A 9,135-nucleotide genomic window follows, 5' to 3' on the forward strand; every position below is an offset into this window, starting at 1 on the left:
GCTTGCCACATAATTCTGACAAAGCTTTTTTCCTTCGGCAGCTGATCTTCACCATGTCCGAACTGGAGGCCAGATACCGAAGGTTCGGCGACGTTCGGGCAGCCTTCAAAGAAAGGATGGCGGCAGCCGAGGCCGAAAGGGTGAGGCTAGTCGACCAACTGCAGGAGTCGGCCGACCGGGAGGCCAAGTTGACGGACGAGGTCTCCCGGCTCATGGCCGAACTAAAGTCGGCCAAGAAGGAGGCCAAGCACAAAGGTCGGGCCGTGCGTCGCCTTCGGCACGAACGGGATGGGGCCACCGCTGAACTCCAAGGGGAACGCGAGCAACTTCGGGTCAGCCTGGGGAAGCTCGCTGAAGCCGAAGAGGAGCTGTCCATCGCCCAGGTCGACGCCGAAATGGCTAAGGTCGAGGCGGAGTCGCGAGGGAGGAGCTAGCCCGCACCGAGGACGAGGCACGATCGGCGAGGGAGTCGGCCGATCGTGCGGTGGAGGACTTCCGGGTCTCCGACCGGTACAAGGAGGAGATGCTCGAGTCGGGCTTCGCCTCCTACCGGGTCGGTTTCGAGGACGGTCGGGACGCCGTCCATGCCTTATACCCGGAGGTGGACGTCAGCCGCATCGTCCCGCCGCTAGCCGAGGAGGAAGGAGTCGAAGGAGAAGGAACGGAAGAGATGGCCGACCAGCCATCGGGGGGCGTCATCGTGGTGGAGGAGGCCGTCCCGGAGCAGGTGCCGACCGAAGTTCCTTTGCCGACCGAAGCCCATCCCTCGGCGGCCGACCAAGCGTCGCTTATGGCCGAGACGCCGATCATCCCCGATCCTCCGTCGGTTGAAGAGATCGACCAGGACGGGTGATCGGCCCTGCCGACCATCTTTACTTTTTGTCTTTTTGAAAATACATGTAATCGGGCTTCGACCCGACTCTGTAATTCCTTTTCATCAATGAATGAAACTTCTTTCTTTCTCTCCTTGTTATTTGTAATGCCGGCTATAGCTGCGATGTCGAACTTTAGTCGCTAACTTAAGTAAGCCACTAACCTACATGAGTCGGTAGGACTCCGACAACTTGTATAGCCCTGAAAGTAGAATGTGTCCCGACTTTAGGTCGGCTTCGGGTAGTCGAAGTTGTCAGTCGGGTCCATCCGTTAAGTCGGGAGCCGACCGAACCTGGCAAAGGTTCGGCAGTCGGACTTTCGTAGATGCACTTAGTCGATCATCTCCCCATGCTCTGCGTCGGGTTCCATGTCTTTTGACAGACGGTGGCAAGCCGAATGTCGTTCAGCCGGCCGTAGGTCGGTCGACGAGTCGTGTGTGCGACTAAGGTCGCATCGTGTGATAAACGGTGGTAAGCCGAATATCCCTCGACCGGCTGTAGCCTGGTCGAAAGTCGCGACAACAATCGCGTGGGCTTTAAGCATTTCTTTGGTCGGGCCCGATCGGTCTATCGGCCGATGGATCTGCCCGAAAGTTCGACCGTAGACGGGCTGTCGACTCCCGTAGGTGCATCGATCCTGGTAAGGGGCCGATGGATTGTCGAACGTCGAAGGAGTATCGACTCCCGTAGGTGCATCGGTCCTGGTAAGGGGCCGATGGATTGTCGAACGTCGAAGGGTCAGGACTCCGAAATTTAAAACTGAACTTGTATTCCAACCACAAAATTCACTGATAATACAGCTTCAGGTTATCGACGTTCCAAGTCCGAGGGATGGTCTTCCCCTCGAGGGTCTCCAGCCGATAGGCTCTCGGCCCGAAAGTGTCTGCGACCTTGTAGGGTCCCTCCCAATTCGGAGCCAACTTCCCTTGTTCCAAGGGCTTCGAGACTTCCGTCTTTCTCAAGACCAGGTCACCGGGCCTGAAAAGCTTTGGTCTGACCTTGGCGTTGTAGTACCGGGCGACCCTTTGTCGGTATGAAGCCATTCGGACTTGAGCCTCGTCCCGCAGTTCGGGGAGGAGGTCTAGGTCGGCCCTCCGACTTTCGGAGTTGTCCGGCTCTTGGTACTGCTCGACCCTTGAAGATGGGAGGCCAATCTCGAGCGGGATCATAGCGTCTGTCCCGTAGGCCAAACTGAACGGCGACTCCCCGGTCGGGATGCGGGGGGTCGTTCGGTAAGCCCACAGAACGGAGCCCAGCTCGTCGACCCAGAGACCTTTGGCTTCGTTCAGTCGGGTCTTGAGTCCATGGAGTAAGGTTCGGTTAGTCACCTCAACCTCACCGTTGGACTGCGGGTGCCCGACTGAAGTCAGTCGATGACGGATATGGAACCTGGTGCAGAAGTCTTTGAAGTCTTGGTTGTCGAATTGCCGTCCGTTGTTAGTGATGATGGTGTGCGGCAATCCGAACCTGAAGATGATGGACTTTTGGATGAAGTCCTCCATCTTCCGCTCGGTGATCTGCGCCAAGGGCTCGCCTCGACCCACTTCGTGAAGTAGTCGATGGCGACAACAATAAACTTCTCTGGCCCGACGCCGGTGGGAAGGGGCCGAGAATATCGACTCCCCACTGAGCGAAGGGCCACGGAGCGACAATGGGAGCGATTTGGCTGGCCGGTTGGTGCTGAACATTGGCATACTTCTGGATGGCTCGCACCTTCGGACCAACTCTGCCGCATCCTTCCTCATGGTCGGCCAGTAGTAACCTTGTCGCAAGACCTTGAAGGCTAAGGACTTGCCCCCCAAGTGATTCCCACAAATTCCTTCATGAACCTCTCGGAGAGCGTAGTCGGCGTCGGCCGGTCCCAAGCACCTGAGCAGAGGGAGGGAGAACGACCTCTTGTAGAGTCGGCCGTCCATGATCACATATTGCGACGCCGACCACCGGAGTCGCTTGGCCTCCGCGGGATCTTCGGGACCGGTCCCGTCGGTGAGGTACTGGACGATCGGGTCCATCCAACTTGGTTCGGACGTTAGCTGCTGCACTTCTTCGACCCGATCGATGCTCGGCTGCTGGAGATTTTCGACCAAGGTCCGACCCAAGGAGTCATAGGCCGACGTTGCCAATCTGGAGAGAGTATCGGCGCGGGCATTCTCCGATCTGGGGATGTAGGAGATCTTGAAATACTCGAGGTGTGCCGCGACGTCCTTCACTTTCTGAAGATACTTGATCATGGTCGGATCTCGCGTCTCGAAGTCGCCCTTGACCTGCCCCACGATCAGCTGAGAGTCGGAGAATGCCCGGAGGCTGTCGATGCCCAGCTCCTTCGCCATCCTCAAGCCTGCGAGGAGCGCCTCGTATTCGGCTTGATTGTTGGAGGCCTTGAAGTCGAACCGGAGGGCGTATTCGGTGACCACCCCATCCGAATTCGTGAGCAGGAGCCCGGCCCCGCTTCCGTGAGCGTTGGAGGCTCCGTCGATGTGGAGTACCCAGGTGGAGATCGGGTCTGGCTCAGAGACCGTATCTCGTCCCGGGTCTTCAGCTCCCGACCCTCGGTCGGTCGTTGGGCATTCGGCGATGAAATCGGCCAAGACCTGAGCCTTCAAGGCAGGCCTTGGTCGGTACTGAATGTCGAACTCGCTAAGCTTCATCGCCCACTTAGCGAGTCGTCCTGATGTGTCGGGTCGGCGCAGTACGGCCCTCAGGGGCTGGTTGGTGAGTACCACGATGGCGTGGGCCTGGAAGTATGGTCGAAGCCGTTGCGCGGAGACGGTCAGGACGAAAATCATCTTTTCCGTCTCCGAGTATCTGGCTTCAGCGCCGTGGAGCACTTTGCTGATGTAGTAGATGGGCTGATGAGTTCGGCACTCGTTTTCTCGAACAAGCACCGAACTGATCGCCTCGGAAGATGTGGCCAAGTAGAGATACAAGGTCTCCCCGACCTGCGGCTTTACGAGCAGTGGTGGGGAAGCCAAGTACCTTTTCAGATCTTCAAAGGCCTGTTCGCACTCATCCGACCAAGAAAAACCGTTCGCCTGATGCAAAGTCTTGAAGAACGGGAGGCACCTTTCAGCCGATCGGGAAATGAATCGGCTAAGAGCGACGATTCTTCCGTTCAGCTGTTGGACCTCCTTCTTGGTGTTCGGATGACGCATGTCGAGGATGGCCTTTATTTTCTCAGGATTGGCCTCGATCCCTCTCTGAGAAACGAGGAATCCGAGGAACTTCCCCGAGGTCACCCCGAAGGCACATTTAGTCGGGTTGAGCTTCATTCGGTACCGTCGAAGGGTGCGGAACGTCTCCTCGAGATCCTGAACATGGTCCGGGATCTGCGTGCTCTTCACTAGCATGTCGTCCACGTACACCTCCATGTTGCGTCCGATTTGGTCTTTGAAGACCTTGTTGACAAGTCGCTGGTAGGTGGCGCCGGCGTTCTTCAGTCCGAAGGGCATCACTCGATAACAGTAGAGACCCTTGGGAGTCACGAACGCGGTGTGCTCCTCGTCTTCAGGCGCCATCCAGATCTGGTTGTACCCGGCGAAGGCGTCCATGAAGCTGAGCAGTCGAAATCCGGACGTCGCATCCACCAGCTGGTCGATCTTCGGAAGTGGGAAGCTATCCTTCGGGCAGGCTCGGTTGAGGTCGGTGTAGTCGATGCAGATCCTCCACTTTCCGTTGGCTTTCTTGACCATGACAACATTGACGAGCCAATCGGGATACGTGGATTCTCGAATGAAGCCTGCTTCGAGCAGCTTGTCCACTTCTTCGTCGATGGCCTTCTGCCTTTCTGGGGCGAAGGACCTTTTCTTCTGCCTCACCGGCTTCACCGTCGGGTCGATGTTGAGTCGGTGAGTAATTGTTTCTGGAGGGATGCCCGACATATCGCTGCCGACCAAGCGAATATGTCGGCGTTGGCCGTCAGCAGCTCCGCCAGTCGGCGACGTTCGGTGTCAGGCAATTGAGACCCGACCCAAACTTTCCTGTCGGGATTTTCTCCAATCGGGATTGCCTCGAGCTGCTCGACGGGCAAACCCCGTTCTTCCTTCTCCCTTTGGTCCAGTTTGTCGATTGTCAGAGGATCCTTCGTCCCGTCGCTTTGAGCGGAGATTTGGAAGCATCGCCGAGCGAGCTGTTGATCTCCGCGCATCTCCCCGACTCCGTTTTTGGTCGGGAATCGAACAAGGAGATGGTACGTCGAGACGATCGCCTTGAGGGCGTTCAATCCGGGTCGCCCGAGTATGGCGTTGTAGGCAGAAGGAACTTGGGCGACCGCGAAAGTGAGGGAGACCGTACTTTACCGTGGTTCGGTGCCGACCGTCACGGGCAGGGTAATTTCTCCCTCTGTCGTGACGGTGTCTCCGGCAAAGCCGATCAGGGGCACAGGGATCCTCCTAAGTCGGTCAGTTGACAGTCGCATTCGGGAGAAGGTCGAGTAAAACAAAACATTTGTCGAACTTCCATTATCAACAAAAATTCGTTTTACATCATAATTGGCTATTATCGCCGACACAACAACAGCGTCGTCGTGGGGAGTCTGGATGTCCCGAGCGTCGTCTTCTGTGAAAGTGATTACGTCGTCCGGGCGCGGCTTTTTCGTCGGCTCCCCTCCTGTAGACGTCCCTGGTCCCAGCCGCTTGGAGATCATGTTGATGACTCCGGCCGTCGGCTGGTTAGTCAGCGCCTCTTCAGTCGGCTGGGGGCGTCGATCGGCAATCGGTTGGGTCGGCGGACCCTTCCGAAATTTGCCGAGATACCCCCGGCGGATGAGATTTTCGATCTCGTCCTTCAACTGGATGCACCGCTCGGTGTCGTGGCCGTGGCTCCGATGGAATCGGCAGTACTTCCGATGGTCGAGGCCCTTTGCCTTCAGAGGCGGAGGCCGTCGCAGGTATTCTTCCCCCTCGATCTCCATCAGGATCTGCGCACGGGGAGCGGAGAGAGGAGTGTAGGAGTCATACCTGGGACGCACCGGCCTCGGGGTCTGTCGCCGGGGTGATTTTTGGATCCGTCGGGGTGGAGAAAGCCGACTATTGGTCGGGGGCCTGCTGGGTTCGGCGGGCTCCCGACCTTTTCTCCGCTTCTCCTTCGGACCCCTGGGCTCCGCCAAGCGTCGGTCGGACGCTCCTTCGTCCGCGCGCATATACTTGTATGCGCGCTCCAACAGCTCGGCGTATGTTCGGGGGAGGGTCTTGTCCAGAGAATAAGTAAATCGGGACGACTTCAGGCCCTGCTTCATGGCTGAAACTGCCATGTCTTCGTTGAGGTCCCGGACCTCGAGCGTGGCCGCGTTGAATCGCGCCACGAAGTGTCGGAGTGTCTCGTTTTCCCCCTGTTTGAGGGAAAAAAGCTGTCCGACGTTCGCGGCGGCTTTCGGCTAGTGCTGAAATGGGCCACGAATGAGTGCTCGAGCTGCGCAAAGGAATGGATACTGCCCGATCGAAGACCGGAGTACCAAGCCCTGGCAGCCTTGTGGAGCGTAGCGGGGAAGCCGATGCAGAAAAGAGCGTCGGTTGCCCCTTGAATCATCATGAGAGCTTTGTAGCTCTCGAGGTGGTCGACCGGGTCGGTGGAGCCGTCGTATGGCTCCACGTGCGGCATCTTGAACCGACTGGGAATCGGCTCGTCGAGGACCAGTCGGGAGAGAGGTTGGGCGGTCTGAAAGTCGACGTCGTTCGAAGACCTCTGACCGTCCATCTGTAGTTGGGCGAGTCGGCGGTCGATTTCCTCGAACCGTCGCTCGTAGTCGTCCGCTCGTCGATGCTGGGAGACCCCAGGGGTGGAGCCTCCGGAAGATTCTGAGAGAGAGGCCGACGGTGTGCGCGGCCGCTTCTCCTTCCTTGCCCGTGCCGACGGTGTGCGCGGCCGCTTCTCCTTCCTTGCCCGTTCTAACGGGGAAGGAGAGGGCCGCTGGGACCGTCGGTCGTCGCGCCGTGGTCGTCCCTCCTTCTCTCCGTGGGAGCGCTGTTGGGAGCGCTCGCATGGAGGCGACAGGGGTCGGCGCGGCCGTCGGCGGCTGCTCCTGGAAGGCATAGGTCGGGCCGCCGGTTGTTGCTGGAGGCTTTTGACTGCGTCGGTCAGCACTGTCATCTGCCGTACGATGGCCGCAATCTGGACCTCCGTGGTCACTGCAGGGCGCGGAGAGCTAGGCTCCGTCGCCGGTGGGGGCGGGGAGGCCTCTTCCCGGCGGGAAGAGCGCCTCGCCGACCCGGTGACTCTCGATCTTTGAGCTCTTGTCTTTGTCATGCTGTCCCCCCTACCTGGCGCGCCAATCTGTTGCGGCCAATCGCCTCGTCGCCCGATCGCCGGGAAGCGTGCACCTGCAAAAGGAAGTCCGCACTGACCGGAGGCGGCTCCGGCGGGGACCCTCCAATGGTCAAGTCAGAGAGGTGACTGGGCAACAGTGAAATGAAGACAGAGAGCTCTGAGAGAGGGAGAGAGAAAGAGGGCGAGCCTGCGTTTGCGGGAGAGACGGAGCGGATCGATCCCTTGCACTGTTGCCTTCCCCGGTATATATAGTGGAGTAGGTATGGCGCCGTCATTAATGGCGCGGACAAGTGAGGAACTGTCAACTCACTGTGGGCTGTCAGAGCCGCCGTGAAAACGTCACGTCGCCGTGTAGCCGTCTAATCACCAGGGTTGACCTGGCTCTCGGCGGGACAATGCCCCTAGGTAACTGTGCCGCATGTCCGTGTCAGAGCTGATAACGTCTGGCGGCTGTACGGCGGTTGGAGGAGCCGACCGACCCAAAGTCGGTAGCCAGATAAGTGGTGTCGGGCCCCTCCATTGGTCGGCGAGCATCATGTAAGTCGGCCATTGAACCTTGGGGTTCGGCTGGTCGGGATGGTCACGCCCGACATACCCCCAGTCGGCGACGGGCCGTTGGACAGCTGGCGGTTAGCCGCTGATGGTTCCCGTCGGTCGGTCGCCCCGACCGATGGTCGGTCGGCCTATCGGCCAGTCGGAGTCGTCCGACGGAGGCGGTCGGGTCGTCAGCTGGTCGGGCGGTCGGGCCCTCCGGCAGTCGGGCCCTCCGGGCCGTCGGTCGGGCGGTCGGGCCCTCCGACGGTCGGTCGGGTGATCGGACCCTCCGACGGTCGAGCCCTCCGGCAGTCGGTCGGCGGATTTCCCCAACACGACCAATGCTTTGACAAGAGCATTTATGAAACGGAGCAACAAGATTAAAATAATAATGAAATGAAATGAAATGAAAAACAGAGCAATGGGAATAAAGAGGCAGCGCCCTTTTCTAAATAAAAGTGTGGCTCTCCCCCCTCCCTCCACTCCTCCATGGATTCCCGGGCCCAAATGTCTCTCGCTGGCCGACGCCTAGTTCTCTTTGTTTCGTTGAGAAGAAGGGAACTCTAGTTAATGGATGCTTTGAAGTTGGAAGTGTGAGCTAGGCAGACCGGTAGTCATTCTCGTAACTTATCTTTGCTAGTTGAGGACTCAGAAGAGAATGCAATCTGATAAAAATGCATCCTTCTTACTCTCTCTCTCTTTCTTTGATAAGGGCTGCTCTCTCCATTAAAGAGAAACAAGTAACCAACAAGAGTGAAAAATAAAGGAACATCCATGAGGATGTGGTGAAATCCATTCTTAGCATAAATAAAAGTTTGTATTATGCAAGGAGGGTTGGCATGATAATAATTGTAGTTTACGACATGCCCACTAGAATGTTATGAAGATACTTGCCACCACACACACACACACAAAAAAAAAAAAAGAGAAGAAGAAGAAGAAGAAGAAAAAGAAAGAAAGAAAGAGAGAAAGAAAAGGAAGCAAAGCCATGAAGAGAGCAACGATATTCTGGCAAGTGATTATGGATGCCATTAAAATATTGTATAAAAATATGCATAACTTAATATGATTGCACTGTTCAATAAGAACCACCATTAATGTTATAATCTAGGAAAATTTCGAGAGATGGATTATGCTCTTTTTTGGAGGAGGGTATCCATTCTTCCCAGGTGCAAAATCAATAATCAGACATCTAAATCAAATATCCACACGAAAATTATGATCTATACTGCAAAAAATATCCAAAAATTAATAAAAAAACCACTTATTCTAGTGATCTCTAATGAATTCATCGAGTAAAGAAAAATTGACAGTTTTAATGAGCTAAAATATATGTAAAAATAATTAGATTCATAATCTTACTTATGGATCATGATTTACATATGTTAATATACATGGATTTAGCATTTTAAAACTTGGATCGTGAAGAAAAAAAGGTCAAGTATCATCTTAACCTTTTTTTTTTTTG

Source organism: Elaeis guineensis, chromosome 3, assembly GCF_000442705.2.
Source record: "Elaeis guineensis isolate ETL-2024a chromosome 3, EG11, whole genome shotgun sequence".
Taxonomy (NCBI): domain Eukaryota; kingdom Viridiplantae; phylum Streptophyta; class Magnoliopsida; order Arecales; family Arecaceae; genus Elaeis; species Elaeis guineensis.